Raw genomic sequence first — 16,906 nt, 5'->3', positions numbered from 1 at the left:
TGTAACTGTATTCCTTACTGCGTGTTCCCAGCTCCCTTGATGATTCTTATAGTTTGGGAGGTTCTGTCTGCAGTAACTTTTTTTTTTTTCTTAGACACTTAGCACAACATCAGAATTAAACAGTGGGATTTGTTACCAGGAAATCAGACTTTTCGAGGTGGTAAAAACGGGCCAAAAAAAAAAAATTTTTTTTTTTTTTTTGTAACAGTGATAAATGGAGCCAAGTAGAGGTAAAGGCTAAACTTTTCACATTTAGATTCACATGTCTTGTTATTTTTAATTTGTTTGTTTGGTAAGTAACTACAGAGAAATGTTTCTTCTTTAGGTTCATGTAGATTATTTATTTTTTGGATTATGTTTTAGTTTACATTGTGGTCCAATTTTTTTTTTTAAGTTTTTAAGTGTATCTAAAAGTATGAGATAACTTTGAAAGTAGAATCTTCTTTTTTTTTTTTAATGTTTATTTTCGAGAGAGAGACAGCACGCACGCAAGTGGGGGAGGGGCAGAGAGAGAGGGAGACAAAGAATCTGAAGCAGCTCCAGGCTCTGAACTGTCAGCACAGAGCCCGATGCTTCAATGACTGAGCCACCCAGGGGCCCCTACAGTAGAATCTTTTTATTAGTGACTGGTCATTTGTGACTGTATGGATTTTGCGTCTGTGTGTGTTAAAAGCTTTCCTTGAAATCTTACAATTTGGGCCTAAAAGTCTTCAGAGTGTTTTTTCAAGGCTGTATTTTCGTTTCCTAATAATATTTTTAATTGACTTTGTGTATGTGCTTGTGTACAATAGTAGTCTTGGGAGAAAAGAGGCCTTGTCATCTTAATATTTATAATAATCAAAGACTCCAATCCATTGCATGTCAGATCTACCTTGCTCTTCAGAAAAACAGTTTTTAAAAGTACAGAAAAGATAATAATGCCCTGGTTAGAGATTCTTTGTGGAAATGTAGCTTAAGGCATGAACAAACAGAATAGTACTTCTCTTGGTATTATTATAAAAGACCTAGGTGGGAAAGAAAATGATGTATTACCTAAATAAATCATTGTGACTGCACAGGGATATGACTATTGCACGAGCTCAGGTTTTTAAAAGGATGGAAAAGCTTGTAAAAGATGAAAAGATGGGCATGATCAAGAACATGAACTTTGGAGGCAGTTCGACCTGGTTTTGAGTCAGCTACTTGCCCCCTATTTGCTGTTTTGATTGGAGCAAGTTATCAAATGCTTCTGGGACTCAGTTTCATGGTCTGTAAAAGTGAGGTCTTTAATATCTGCCTCACAGTTGTGAAGATTAAACGATATCACACAAATAGATCCCTAGCACTTTGCTTCCTTCACTTCCATGTTAAAGAACAACTGGGCAGCTGACATCTGTCATGACAGGATGAGGATCTCCGCTGACCCGCTTCCCAGTGAAACGTGAAAAGTGCTGAAAACCCCCAAAACCATGGTTCTAAGTGTGAACAGCAAATGAAGACATTTATTCAAGAGCATCTATGAAAATTTGGTAAGAAATGAGGCTGTGGTTTTTAAACCATTACTCCTCCCTCCTTGTCAACTCAGTGAGGGGGAGATTCCAGTTCAGGCTACAGGACCCTCCAACTCTAACCTAGACTAATGGCTCCTGGAGGAACAGGACATCAGCATTCTCTTCCAGTCCCCAGCTGCCTGTTACCACTAAGTCTTGGGTGAATGTAGTTTAGGAGCAGGGACTCCCTTCTTCTGCCTAGCCTCTAGTTGTAGAGTTTGGTCGCAGCACACTGAGAATATTGGAGCCCAGACTGTTCTTGTCTCAGATTGTAAGTTGGTAGTTCCATCCCACGAGAGGAAAACTGAGAGGACCCCAGACTGTGCCCCTCTCCTTCCAGTGAGCTCTCTGCTCCTGTAGTGGGAGTGCCACTCGGAGGGAACTTTGCCTTTGTCCCCCACAGCTGACTTCAGACCCCTGGCTCAGAGATTTGCCTAAAGAGAGGCACAGACCTTAAGACGTAGCTCCTAATTTGTTCACAAAGGAACTGACTTCATTTGCAGCAGAGTATGAGGAAGTTCAAGGCTAAAAGCATTCATAAGAACAGTGGAGGTTGTGGTAAAGGCATTTGAGAGGAGATTCAAGGTACAAGCTACCCCATAGGAGATCCAGGGAATAAAACGTCCAATGAGCCTTCCAGAGGTCAGAACAAAAGTCAGACACTGATCTCAGAAACTATTCCTTCAAAGGAATCAGAATTTGATTGTTTAAAGACCAATTTATTCCCCAGGGCATTGTTGAAAACAATAGAGCAACCAGCCAGCAATTATTGGAGTTTAACAGCTGGGTGTGGTTAAGGAAAGACAGGAAGAGAGCACCCCCCCCAACCATGGTGATCCCGTGAGCTGAGGGTAACTGTGGAGATACCAAATCTGTGCTTCCCTGTGGAACAACAACAGAAGCTGAACACTATGAGAGAATAAACTTCACTGACACAGTCCATTAGTCACGAAACAAATAAACAAGCAGATAACAGTAACATGTGCTGGAAGGGGAGAAGTGTACCAGTACCCAGAGGTGCTGTGATACATTATCTGAAATGTGTAGTTTTCAACAACAAAAAAAAATGAACCATGCAAAGAAACAGGAAAGTATGACCCATGCACTGGAAAAAAAGCAAGCCAAGAAACTGTCGGAGACACCAGACAGTTTCTTTAAGGTAGCCATTGTAGACATGTTCACAGAAATAAAGGAACTCACGATTGAAGTGGTAAAGGAAGATATGGTGACAATGTCACATCAAATTCGAGTTTCAATAAAGAAATAGAAGTCATGTTTTAAAAAATGAACCAAATGGAAATCATGGAATAGGAAGGTAAAATGACTGAAAGAAAGAATTTATTAGAGAGGCTTAACTCTAAATTTGAACTGGCAGAAGACGAAGCAAACGTGTAGTGTAGATAGATTGATGGAGAATATGTAATTTCAAGAAGAAGGTGAAAAACGAAGAACAGAACTTAAGAGAAACGTGGGCACTATGAAGTGCAACTACATAAGCCTAATGGGAGTACCAGAAGGTGAGAGAGAAAGGAGAAGAAAAAATATGAGAGGAAATGATGGCTGTGAACTTCACAAATTATAGAAAAATAATAACCTAAATATGCAGAAAGCTAAACAAAATCCAAGTAGTATTTTTAAAAATATTTTTATTTATTTTTGAGAGAGAGCACAAGGGGGGAGGGGCAGAGAGATTGGGAGACACAGAATCAGAAGCAGGCTCTAGGCTCTGAGCTGTCAGCACAGAGTCCAACGCGGGGCTCGAACTCATGAACTGCGAGATCATGACCTGAGCCTAAGTCGGGTGTGTAACCGACTGAGCCACCCAGGTGCCCCAAAATCCAAGTAGTATTAAACACAGAGATCTTGAAACAGTTACATAGTGAAAGAATAGTGAAAGTCAAAGACAAGGAGGAAATACTGAAAGCAATGAGAGATAAATGACATGTCACTTACAGGGAACCCCATTAGGTTAGCAATGACTTTTTAGCGCAAACAATGCAGGCCAGAAGGCAATAGGATAACATTTTCAAAGTGCTCAAAGGAAAAAACAAACAAACAAACTATGAGCCATAATCTTACAGACACCCAGTAGAGGTGTCTTTCAAAAACGAAGGCAAAATAAATACATTCCCCGATAATCAGAACCTGGGAGATGGGGCGCCTTGGTGGCTCAATTGGTTGAACATCCATCTTGGGCTCAGGTCATAATCTTAGGGTTCATAGGTTTGAACCCCCCGCCTGTGTCAGGCTCTGTGCTGTCAGTACAGAGCCTGCTTCAGGTTTCTCTCTCCCCCTCCCCAATTTGCGTGCATGTGTTCTCTCTCTCTCTGTCTCTGTCTCTCTCTTCCTCTCTCTCTCTCAAAAGTAAAAAACTGGGAGAATTCCCAGATAATCAAAAACTGAGGGCTCCACTTTACAAGAAATACTAAAAGAAGTTCTTCAGGGTAGAAGCAGGTAACCCCATATGGTAGTTTGAGTCTACGTAAAAAAATAAAAAGCACCAGTAAAGGTAATTATGTAATTGTAAAAGACAGGAGATGCATACTTTTCTCCTTTCTTCTCTTAACATATTTAAAAAGCAGTTTTATGAAATAATGTATATAAAAAATGCATTCCCTATAATGCAATATATATATAATATATTTGCCAGTAACAGCCCAAAGGAGGTGTGTGATAAAAACTACACTGGGCTAAGGAACTCACTACAGACGGTAAAGAAAAATTATAACAATGTATTGTTGGATCTGTACCATTAATTGATGTCATGTTTATTGAACAATTATTACAAAAGGGAGTAAAAGGAATAGAGCTATAAAGAAGTAATAGTTCCATATAGTCACTGCAAAATTAAGACAATATAAGCTAGAAGCCATTTGGATAAGATGAAATATATAGGGTAAGCACTAGAGCATTCACTAAAAAAATGTTTTTTAAATTATAAAAAATTATTAAAGAAATTGAAATACTTCATTAGAAAATATTCACCAAATGGGGTGCCTGGGTGGCTCAGTCGGCTTAGCTTTTGACTTCAACTTAGATCATGATCTTGCAGGTCGTGAGTTTGAGCCCCGCATGGGGCTCTTAGCTGACAGCGCAGATCCTGGAGCCTGCTTCAGATTCTGTCTCTCTCTCTCCCTCTCTCTCTCTCTCTCTCTCTCTCTCTCTCGCTCTCTCTCTCTCTCTCTCTCTCTCTCTTCCCCTCCCCTGCTCATACTCTGTCTCTCTCTGTGTCTCAAAAATAAACGTTAAAAAAAAATTAAAAATGTTAAAATTAAAAAAAGAAAATATTCATTAAACGCAAAAGAAAGCAGTAATGGAGGAATAGAACAACAAAAATTACATGAAATACAAAGAAAATAAAAAATAAAACAGCAGGCATAAATCTGACTAGGGTTGACCCTTGAGGGTGAGGGACTGTGGACCCCCTTCCCCACCCCCACATGCAGTCGAAAATATATGTATAACTTTTGATTTCTGAAAACTTAACTACTAATAGCCTACTGTTGACTTTACTGATAACCTAAACAGTTGAATACATATTTTGTATGATTGTATGTATCATATACTGTATTACTATATTATTACAATAAAGTCAGCTAAAGAAAATTTTACTAAAATCGTAAGAAAAAATACATTTACAGTACTGTATTGTATTCATTAAAAAAAAAATTCACCTATAAGTAGATCTATGCAGTTCAAACCCATGTTTTTCAAGGTCAACTATGCATTGGTAATTACATTAAGAGTAAATGGATTGAATAATCTAATGGAGAAGCAGTGATTGTTAATAAATAAATAAAGAGAGTTAAAAACATATGATCTGAGGCACCTGGGTGGCTTAGTTGGTTAAGCATTTGACTCTTGGTTTCAGCTCTGGTCATGATCTCAATTTCGTGAGTTTGAGGCCCGTGTTGGGCTCTGTGCTGGCAATGAGGAGCCTGCGCGGGCTTTCGCTCATTCTGCCCCTCCCCCACTCACGCTGTCTCTGTCTCTCTCAAAATAAATAAATAAACTTAAAAAAAAAACAAAAACACATGATCCAACTGCGTGCTATTTACAGGAGACATACTTTAGATTAAAAAATACAAATAGAGTGAAAGTAAAAGGATGGAAAAAGACATACTATGCAAACAGCAACAACAAGAATGCTGGTTATGTTGATATAGACAAATTAGACTTGAAAACAAAAAAGACTTTATCTTTGCTTACTAGAGGTAAAGAGGAACATTCTGTACTAATAGAAGGATCAACACATGAGGAAAACATAATGAGTTATAAACATCATATGTCCAATAAGGCTACCAAAATACAGGGAACAAAATCCGACAGAAATGACGAGAGAAATAGACAATGATGGTAGTTGGAGGTTTCAATACTCTGTTAGCTAGAGCTAGCACATCTTTAGAACAGGCCACCTAACAACAACAGAGCGCATTCTTCATGGGTGAACACAGAACGTTCTCAAGGATTGATCATATGCTTAGCCATAAAACAAACCTGAGTGAATTTAAAGAGTTAGCAATAATACAGTGTGTGTTTTCCAACCACAGTGGAATGAAACTAGAAATGAAGAGTGGGAAAACATTTATGGATCTCACAAATATGTGAAAATTAATATAATTTGAAGTAAACAGAGTCAATGAAATCAAAAGCGAATTCAGAAAAAAATACTGTGGAGATGAATGAAAATGAAGATACAAGATAGTAAAACCTGTGGGATGCAGCTAAAGCAGTGCTTAGAGGATGCTTATAGCGGTAAAATGCCTGTAATAGCAAAGATTTAAATCAGTAACTTAGTCTTCTACCTTAAGATATTGCAAAAGGAAGAACATACCAAACCTAAACCAAGCTGAAGGAAGGAGACAATAAATATTACAGCAGAAATTAATTAAATAGGGAAAATTCCTAGAAAGCCCCAAACTACTGAAACTGATTCAAGAAAAAATAGACAATATGAATAGATACATCAAGTCAAGAGATTGAAGCAGTAATCAAAAAACTACATGTAAAGAAAAGTCCAGGACCAGATGGCATCACTGGTGAATTCTACCAGGCATTTAGAGAAGAATTAGTAGCAATTCTTTACAAACTCTCCTAGAAGAAAAGAATAGGAATGGACACTTCCCAACACATTCTGTGAGGTCAGTCTGTATTACCCTGATACCAATACCAGACAAAAACATCACAAGAAGACTACCGGGCAATATCTCTTATGACTATGGATGCAAAAATCCTCAACAAAATAGTTAACATATAAAAGGAATTACACACTATGACCAAGTGGAACTTATCCCAGGAATGCAAGGTTGGTTAACCGTAAAAAATCCATTAATGTAATGCATCCTATCAAGAAAGAAAAAACAAACATGGCACAATCATATACGATGCAGAAAAAGCACTTGACAGAATCCAACATCTTTTCATGATAAAAACACTATCCTCAACAAATTAGAAGTAGAAGGGAACTAACTTTTTATTTATTCATGTTATTTTTTCATGTTTATTTATTTTGAGAGAGAGCACATGTATGAGCAGGGAAGGGGCAGGGAGAGAGAGAGAGGGAGAGAATCCCAAGCAGGCTCCGTGCTACCAGCACAGAGCCTGGTGTGGGGCTCAGTCCCATGAACTGTGAGATCATAACCAGAGCTAAGATCAAGATTCAGATGTTCAACCAACTGAGCCACCCAGCTGCCCCTCCCCCCCCTCCCCCCCCCCCCACCGCCAAGGGAACTTTCCTAATCTGTTAAGAGCTCTACAAAACCCATAGCTAACATTATACTTAATGGTGAACAGCTAGATGTTTTCCCCCGGCAGTCAAGAATAACACAAAGATTTCATCTCTCTCCACTTCTGTTTAAACATCGTACTGGAGATTCTAGTCACAGCAATTAGATACGAAAGACCTATAAAAGGCATCTAGATTAGAAAGGAAGAAGTAAAGCTAATTCTACTCACAGATGACATGATCTTGTCTATAGAAGGTCCTAAAAAAATCCACTGAAAAACTATCAGAACTATATAAAAGTTCAGCACGGTTGCAGGATATAAGAGCAATGTATCAATAGTATTTCTGTATTCTTACAATGAGTGATCTGAAAATGAAAGAAATAAAACCATTCAGTTTCCAGTAGCATCAATAAGAATAAAGTACTTAGGAATAAATTTAACAAAAGAGATGCAAATATTATTATAGTCTAAAAAGTACAAAACAGTGTTGAAGGAAACTTAAGAAGATCTTAATGATTGGAAAAACATCCCACGTTCATGGATTTTTAACATCGTTAAGATGGCAGCAGTGCTCAGACTGATGTGTAGGTTAAGTACAATCGCCATCAGAATCGGAGCTGGCATTTTTGTAGAGATTGACAAGCAGATTATAAAATTTGTGTGGAATTATAAGGGACCCAGAATAGTCAAAGCAGTCTTGAAAAAGACCCAAGTAGATCAGAATTATGCAGCCACAAGTCGAGAAAAGCTGACAGCCACCCGAAGCTAGAAGAGGCATAGAAAAGATTCTCCCCTAAAGCCTCTAGATGGAGTGAAGCCCTGGTGATACCTCAGGTTTGGACTTCTTGCTTCCAAAACAGTGAGTGAATAAATTATAATTCTTCTGTGTTATCTACCTGTGGTAATTTGTTTCAGCACGCTGGGAAACTCATACTGAAGACCGGATTTGGGCATAATTTCACAGTATCTCCTCATAAAATACCAGTCATCTATAAAGGAGAAAATCAATTACCAGGTGTAGTTGGTGATTAATATTAGCATCATGTGTGATGAAGGTATTAAGGAAGTAATGCGAGAACTGCCCCTTCTGATTCTTGCTGGAACCAAGGAAGGGGAATAAGGTGTTTCAGAAATGCTGTAGCCCGTTCAGAAGATTTCAAGATGAGAGAAAGCATGGCGTATTTCGTATTCTTTAAGTTGTTGAGTATGGTTTAAATATAGGCCGTATCTGAGAAAATGCCCGGAAATGAGGCTGGTAAGATAGGAAAGGCTCAATAAATAATGAAGGGCTTTGAATGACATTTCTGACTTGGCCAGTTTCCCTATCGCACCTTCTCATTGCACTGTATCCTTTCTTAGTAGTACTTATATCACTTGTGGTTTTACATTTATTTTTGTAATTATTTAATGGTTTTTCTCTCTCTACCAGACCCCGAACTCCAGAAAATCAGGGGTCCTGTCTGTTTTTGCTCACCATTGTATCTATCCCCATGTCTCTTCTTGCTCTCCAGTTCATACTGATGGACTCAAATATTTACTGAGGGAAATGATCAATCCTTGTTTATTGAATGAATGAGTAAATGAGTGAATGGACACAGTTGAACTTTACCTTGAATTATTGCCATGTGAGGAAGAATTGGGATGGAACATGCCAATGCCAGTTAGGAAGGTATACATTAATGTCTGAGAATGATGAGGGATTGAAGTAAGATAGTGACTTCATGTCTTTTATTTTAATCTTGAAATACAGGTATTTTTATCATCACTTCACAAAGAAACTGAGATTCAAGGAGGCTAAATAATTTGCCTAAGGTGTAACTAATCGGTAATACAGCTGAGATTTAACCCAAGGACTATCTGACTCCAGAGTACATGTTTTTCCCCATTTACCAGGCTGAAGAATCTGTTCTTCCATATAAAAAGACTTCAATTAAGTATTCTGGGAAGAATCTTTTATTACAAATACAAACCAAATTTCTGTTTTGAAAATTTGGGTCATGGACATAGCAGCAATAAATATGAAGTATTTTTTTACTCTCTTGTTATTAAATCCCCATTGAAAGAGAGGGTGAGACAGATTTTTTTTTTTTTTTTGATGAGTATTATTATTGAGATTTAGGCTCAGGCAGTGGCTCATTTACAGAGCTAGTATTTATAAAGTAGCAGTCTCTCCTCTCCTTCCTTGCACAATAACAACTCCATCTGCTCTTTTTAAGGCATTTGTTTTATCATTGTTAATATAAAAAAAAGTGGCCAGTATTCTAAATTTTACATTAATTAAACATATCAGGGGTTTACTAAATCTTTTGAAAATGACATTGTTAAAGGAGAAAATGAGTGAGAGTGTATTGAGATGTTTAGATTTCTTACTGTGCTAGTGTGTGAATGGTAGTGTCATCTAGTAAGAGGATACAAGAATGAAAAATAGATTGGATGAACTGTGCTACTTCAGACATGGAGTTTGAGGCACCAGTCGGTGGAAGTTGTGCATCAAGTCATTGGATACCACAGTCTGGAAATCAGGGATAAGATGGAGCCTAGGATATCGTTTCGTTACCAGAGAGATAGTAGTTGTCCACTGATGTGGAATCATGCGGAAAAGAATAGGTTTAAGGGGCGCCTGGGTGGCTCAGTTGGTTAAGTATCTGACTTCGGCTCGGGTCATGTCATGATCTCACAGCTCGTGAGTTTGAGTCCCATGTCGGACCCTGTGCTGACAGCTTAGAGCCTGGAGCCTGCTTCAGATTCTGTGTCTCCCTCTCTCTCTGCCCCTCCCCTGCTTGCTCGTGGGTGCACATGCGCGCGCGCACTCTCTCCCTCCCTCCCTCTCTCTCTCTCTCTCTCTCTAACATTTAAACGTTGAAAAAAAAAAAAAGGTTTAAGGATAAGACCCTTAGTTAGTACCATCAGTATTTAAGTTGAAGGTAAGGCCATGAAATACATGAAAAAATTGCTGTTGATGAAATAAGATTGAGGTATTATAAAAGACAAGGGGAATAGGAATTTCAAAAAGGAGCATTATTGAATGGTGTAAAAGGTAAATTATGATAAGGACTGAGAGATAGCCTCTGGCTTTGTGATAGACATGTTCTCAGTGCTCTCTTTTTTTTTTAATTAATAATTTATTTATTTTTAATTTATATCCAAGTTAGTTAGCATATGGTGCAAAAATGATTTCAGGAGTAGATTCCTTAATGCCCCTTACCCATTTAGCCCATCTCCCCTCCCACAACCCCTCCAGCAACCCTGTTTGTTCTCTATATTTAAGAGTCTCTTATGTTTTGTCCCCCTTCCTGTTTTTATGTTATTTTTGCTTCCCTTCCCTTATGTTCATTTGGTTTGTATTTTAAAGTCCTCATATGAATGAAGTCATATATTTGTCTTTCTCCAACTAATTTTGGTTTGCATAATACCCTCTAGTTCCATGCAGGTACTTGCAAATAGCAAGATTTCATTCTTGATTGTTGAGTAATACTCTGTTGTGTATATATATATATACCATATCTTTTTTATCCATTCATCTGTTGATGGACATTTGGGGTCTTTCCATACTTTGACTATTGTCGATAGTGCTGCTATAAACATTGGGGTGCATGTCCCCCTTCGAAACAGCACACCTGTATCCCTTGGATAAATACCTACTAGTGCAATTGCTGGTTCGTAGGGTAGTTCTATTTTTAGTTTTTTGAGGAACCTCCATACTGTTTTCCAGAGAGGCTGCACCAGCTTGCATTCCCAACAGCAGTGCAAAAGAGCTCCTCTTTCTCTGTATCCTTGCAAACATGTGTTGTTGCCTGAGTTGTTGATGTTAGTCATTCTGACAGGTGTGAGGTGGTATCTCAGTGTGGGTGTGATTTGTATTTCCCTGAGGATGAGTGATGTGGAGCATTTTTTCCTGTGTCGGTTGGCCATCTGGATGTCTTCTTTGGAGAAGTGTCTATTCATGTCTTTTGCCCGTTTCTTCCCTGGATTATTTCTTCACTGGATTATTCTCTTTTGGGTGTTGAGTTTGATAAGTTCTCTCTAGACTTTGGATACTAACCCTTTATCTGATATGTCGTTTGCAAAGTCTTCTCCCATTCCGTCAGTTGCCTTTTTGTTTTGCTGATTGTTTCCTTTGCTGTGCAGAAGGTTTGTATTTTGATGAGGTCCCAATAATTCACTTTTGCTTTGGTTTCCCCTCCGTGCTCTTAAAGAGAGCTGTTGCACTAGTGAAGTAAGAATAGAAATCAAAATGTTATGGGCTGCAGTGTGAGTGCATAGTGAGGAAGGGGAAACTGAGAGTTTTTAAGAATGTTTTCTAAAGTTGATCATGTAACCTATTAATAACACCATTTAAATTGTGTACTGTAACTTATTCAAATATATGTATGTAAACATAAATGTCATATAATACATTAACTGTAACCTAAAGTATATACAGATTAGACATTGAAAATGATGAGATAAATAGAAATCAAAGGACTTCAGGCAATGACAGAGTGAAGATGTTGGCAAATATTCCATCTAAGGAACAAATACAAAAGTGGCAGGATTGTCAAAAATAATTGTTAAGGCTCGGGGCTCCTGGGTGGCTCAGTCGGTAAGCGTCCGACTTCGCCTCAGGTCGTGATCTCGCGGGTTCGTGAGTTTGATCCCCACGTCAGGCTCGGTGCTGACAGCTCACAGCCTGAAGCCTGCTTCGGATTCTGTGTCTCCCTCTCTCTCTGCTCCTCCCCCACTCACACTCTGTCTCTCTCTCAAAAATAAATAAACATTAAAAAAAAAAAGTTAAAAAAATTGTTAGGGCTCTGAAAATGAATCAGTGGCAAACATTACATTGAGAAGCTTTAATTCATGAAAATCTTTTGAATTTGTGTTGAGAATAGTGGGAGTCTTTGGCTTTGTTGCCTGAGCCCCTATATCCTTTCTCTTCCCTCCCCAGCTGGTCTGGCCTTAAAACGAGCAGCTTTGTTCTGATTTGATTTGGAAAAGAAGACAAAAACAAAAAATCAAAACCCACTCATGCCCAGTCGTGTTGTCAGTAAAAACAGCAAGTTTGGGGCTTGCTAGTTAGCAGTTGTGATCTTTCTGGGGGCAGGCCACAGAATGGTCAACTAACCCGAAATTAAGTTGGGAGATCTTGTTAATGAGAGAGCCACAACGGGATAAGATAAATTCTTCATTCACATCTGGCTTACTGGGGGACTGGCATCTTCTGGGAAGTCCTCAGAAAGCCCAGCAAAGAGTACAAGCTGAGGCTGACGTTGAAGCTTTCTGACGTCAAGGAAGCCATGCTAAAGAATAGAAATAAGGGAGGGAGGGTGCCTGGGTGTCTCACTTGGTTAAGTGTGCAACTCTTGATTTCGGCTCAGGTCATGAGTTCATGGTTTGTGAGATAGGGCCCCATGTCGGGCTCCATGCTGACAGTGCAGAACCTACTTGGGATTCTCTCACTCCCTTTTTCTCTCAAAATAAAGAAATAAACATACATTTATTTATTTATTTATTTATTTATTTATTTATTTATTTATTTATTTTTAATTTTTTTTCAACGTTTATTTATTTTTGGGACAGAGAGAGACAGAGCATGAACGGGGGAGGGGCAGAGAGAGAGGGAGACACAGAATCGGAAACAGGCTCCAGGCTCTGAACCATCAGCCCAGAGCCCGACGTGGGGCTTGAACTCACGGACCGCGAGATCGTGACCTGGCTGAAGTCGGACGCCTAACCCAGGCGCCCCAACATTTAAAAAAATAAACATGGGGCGCCTGGGTGGCGCAGTCGGTTAAGCGTCCGACTTCAGCCAGGTCACGATCTCGCGGCCCGTGAGTTTGAGCCCCACGTCGGGCTCTGGGCGGATGGCTCAGAGCCTGGAGCCTGTTTCCGTTTCTGTGTCTCCCTCTCGCTCTGCCCCTCCCCCGTTCGTGCTCTGTCTCTCTCTGTCCCAAAAATAAATAAACGTTGAAAAAAAAAATAAACATAAGATTTTTTTTTTTTTAATTTAGTAGGAGGAATCAATGGCTACATACCACAGGGAGACAGATTCTCAGATTACTTCCAACAAGGTTACTAAAAAAATAAAAACGAGTAAAACAAAAGCAGCAACAAAAACAACAGTCCTCAAGAGGAAAAATCATAATCCAGAATTGGCTAAACGTATTAACTATAACATACAGTTTTATTAGAAAACACTGTAGATGTTGACCTGGGTGGCTTAGTCTGTTAAGTGTCCGATTTCGGCTCAGGTCACAATCTTAGAGTTCATGGATTCGAACCCCGCATCGGGCTCTGTGCTGACCGCTCAGAGCCTGGAGCCTGCTTCAGGTTCTTTGTCCCACTCTCTCTTTGCCCCTCCCGTGGTCACACTGTGTCTCTCTCTCTCAAAAATAAATAAACATAAAAAAAAACAACCCACTGTAGGTGTTAAAGAAAGAAACCTCAAACATGTGATCTGTACTCAGGAAGAAAAGTAGCCAGTAGCAAATTTCTCCGAGTAGGTCTAGATGTTATTTTTAGCAAAAACTTAATTATTATAAATTTGTTCAGACAATTAAAAGAAACCATGTCTAAATGGAAAATATGATGACAATGACTCAACAAATAGGAAATCTCAGTAAGGAAACAGAAACTATAAAAACGAACAATATGAAAATCCTAGAGTTGAAAGTGTAGTAACTGAAATGAAAATGCACTAGATGTGTTTTGTAGCAGATTTAAAGTGGGAGAAGAACCAGCAAACTTGAAATACCAATAGGAAAAAAATCTAGTCTGAAGAACAGAGAGAAAAATCATTGAAGAAAAATAATCAGAGCCTCGGAGACTGGTGGGACAAGATTAAGTATATGAACATATTTGTAATGGGAATTCCGGAAGGAGATGAGAAAGAAAAAGGGACAGGAAAAAATACTTGAAGAAGTGATGACCAAGAACTTCCAAAACGTATAATAAAACATTAATTTACAGTTTTAAGAAGCTCAGTGAATCTCAGGTGGGATAAACCCAAAAGGCATCCACGTCTAGACACATATTGTCAATTTGCTGAAAGACAGAGAATCTTGAAAGCAGCAAGAGAAAAATGACTCATCACATACAGGGAAGCGACATGATTTACAGCTGAGTTCTTACCAGAAAAAAAAAAAGAGGCTAAAGGCAATGGATTGACGTATTTAAAAGGCTGAAATAAAAAAACCCCAAAACCTATGAACCATAAATGCTATATCTAGCAAAACTGTCCTTCAGAATGTAGGCAAGATAAACACATTCCCAAGTAACCAGGGCTTGAGAGACCTGCTGTACAAGGCATCCTGAGGAAGTGCTCAAGTTGAAAGGAAATGACACCAAATGGCAACTTATATCCATAGGAGGAACTAAAGAAAATCAGAAAAGATGAATATATAGGAAATAAAAGATTACATAAATATATTCTTTCCCCGTTTCTTCTCTTAATTCTTTAAAAGACAGAAAAGGGCTTAAAGAAGTATTTGTAACACTTTATTTCTGGATTTTGAAGTTATATTGATGTAATACAAGTACCTAAAGGAAGGTTGAGGAAATGGAGCCATCTTGGAATAAAGTTGCTATATTTTACCAGAATCAAGTCAGTATTAGTTGGAAGTAGATGCATAGTTATAATCCCTAGAGCAACCACTAAGATAATATCAGCACCCTAACTTTGAAGGACAGTGGTATAAATGACTCTTGAGAGAGTTAACTATGATGGGAAGTAAAGAGAGAGCATTGGTGACTGAAAGGGCCATTGGTTGAATATGTGTTGTCTTTTTATTATTTATTTGGTTTACATCTATAGTTGATTTGAGGGCAAAGAACCAGTAGAGCCAGAGGGAATGTAGATATAAGGGAGAGAGTGAGATTTAATGAAGCATTCCTCAAAGAGGAGTTGAAAGCTGGTGAGTTTGTAGAAGTATTTGTTTGAGATTGATGTTTGGGGGACTAAAGTTTAGAGTCTGACTTCCTAATACTAGTGTTTGAAAAGTAGGGAAAGAGTTTGTATGCTGAGATGAGATCACAGAATAGCGTCTAAAGGAAATGAAAGAAGTAGATGATAAGGGGACAAGCTGAAGGACTCCTAGGCAGCATTGATAGGTTAGCAGTTGTTGGGGATCTTAATTTTGTTGGGACTCCACTTGTGGCTTTTTAAATGGGTTGTTTGTTAGCAGTAGTTGGCAGCTTAGGTATAGGATTGAAGAACATGGTTGGTTTGATCCAGAGTTTTTGCAAGGTTGCTTGAGATGATGAATCATGGTGCTTGTAAGTTTCTGCTCTAGGTGTAAAGATGATTAGCTGGGAACTTTATCCTGATATTATTAGCAGATTATGATACCACACTGTTTGGGACAGTAGTTGGCTGTTTGATTCCAACTCAGTTTCACATTTGCTGAAAGAGTTGTAGTGCCTTTCCCCTTTGTGGCAGTCATACTGTATCTAAAATATTATCTTCCATTTTGAGTATCATATTGCACGAGAGACACCAACCATAGGAATGTGATAAAGATAGCAGTGTTTGCAATGGTTGGCATAAGGAGAGGGTTAGAAAAGTCTATGGAAGAAGTGATGGTTGAACAGAGTTTTCAAGTATGAGAAGTTTGCTGAGTGGAAATCAGCTTTCTGGACGAGTAATAAAGTAAAGACTTGAAGGCATGAAACGACTTGGTATACTTAGGGAATTAGAACTAGGTTTTTAGAGGATTAAGTGATATGCTGGTGGTTTTTGAATTATTCCAGAAGTTCTAAAGGTTCTTTGGAAATGTCTAAGATGCCTTCTCTGAGATGGTAGGTATGTAAGGCACAGTTTACAGGTCATGCTTTCCTCCAAATACGTTCAGCCACCTCCCATTTTTCCTTCCTGTTCAACAAAAGCATAGTATCTCCCCTTTTAAACCCAATATGCGTATTGGATTTCCACGTAATATTTTTAAATAAATGAATCTTTGGCCACTATAATTTTGTCCACTCTTAGATGATAGCCATGGAAGGACTTTAAGCAAGGGTCAAGACACGGTTCAGCTTCTGTTTTAGAAAGGGTACATTGGTGCCAAAATAAGGGTGTATTTGAGGGCGATGAGATTAGTGTCTGGGAGAGCACTTAGGCTATTGGCAATGAAACTGATGAGAGCTGCGGGTTATCTGATAAGTAGTGGCGTTGGGGATAGAGAAAACGGATTAGAAGTAGAGTTAAACAGAGCAGCATGGTTAGTGGGTAAGAACATGGATAGAGTCAGACTGCTGTGATTCAAATCCTAATTCTTCCATTTAAAGCCTTTGTGAGCTTGGGAAGTTTTTAAACCCCACTGCCTTAGCGTCTTCTTCTTTAAGATGAAAATAAGGATGCTGCTGCTGATGGTACCACTTATCTTAGAGGTTGTTGTAAGGAGTGTGTGTGTGTGTGTGTGTGTGTGTGTGTGTGTGTTTTAAACTTTATTTAATTTGAGAGAGAAGGAGACCGTGTGAGTGGGGGAGGGACAGAGAAAGAATCCCAAGCAGGTTCTATGCTTTCAGCACAGACCCTGATGCAGGGCTTGAACTCAGGAATCATGAGATCATGACCTGAGCCAAAACCTTGGGTCGGATACTTAACCGACTGAGCCACCCAGGCGCCCTAGGATTGTGTGTTTTTAAAGTGCTTCATCTGTGCAAAGACTTGTACAGCA

General features: G+C 38.9%; 1 protein-coding gene across 10 annotated transcripts in view; it reads left to right on the top strand.

Moving 5' to 3' along the window:
- SIK3 (SIK family kinase 3) overlaps positions 1-16,906 on the top strand; it is a 253,200-nt gene that overhangs the window by 130,900 nt on the left and 105,394 nt on the right. The gene's annotated exons all lie outside the window — the stretch shown is intronic.

Source organism: Felis catus, chromosome D1, assembly GCF_018350175.1.
Source record: "Felis catus isolate Fca126 chromosome D1, F.catus_Fca126_mat1.0, whole genome shotgun sequence".
Taxonomy (NCBI): domain Eukaryota; kingdom Metazoa; phylum Chordata; class Mammalia; order Carnivora; family Felidae; genus Felis; species Felis catus.
This window is presented reverse-complemented; position numbering and strand designations above follow the sequence as displayed.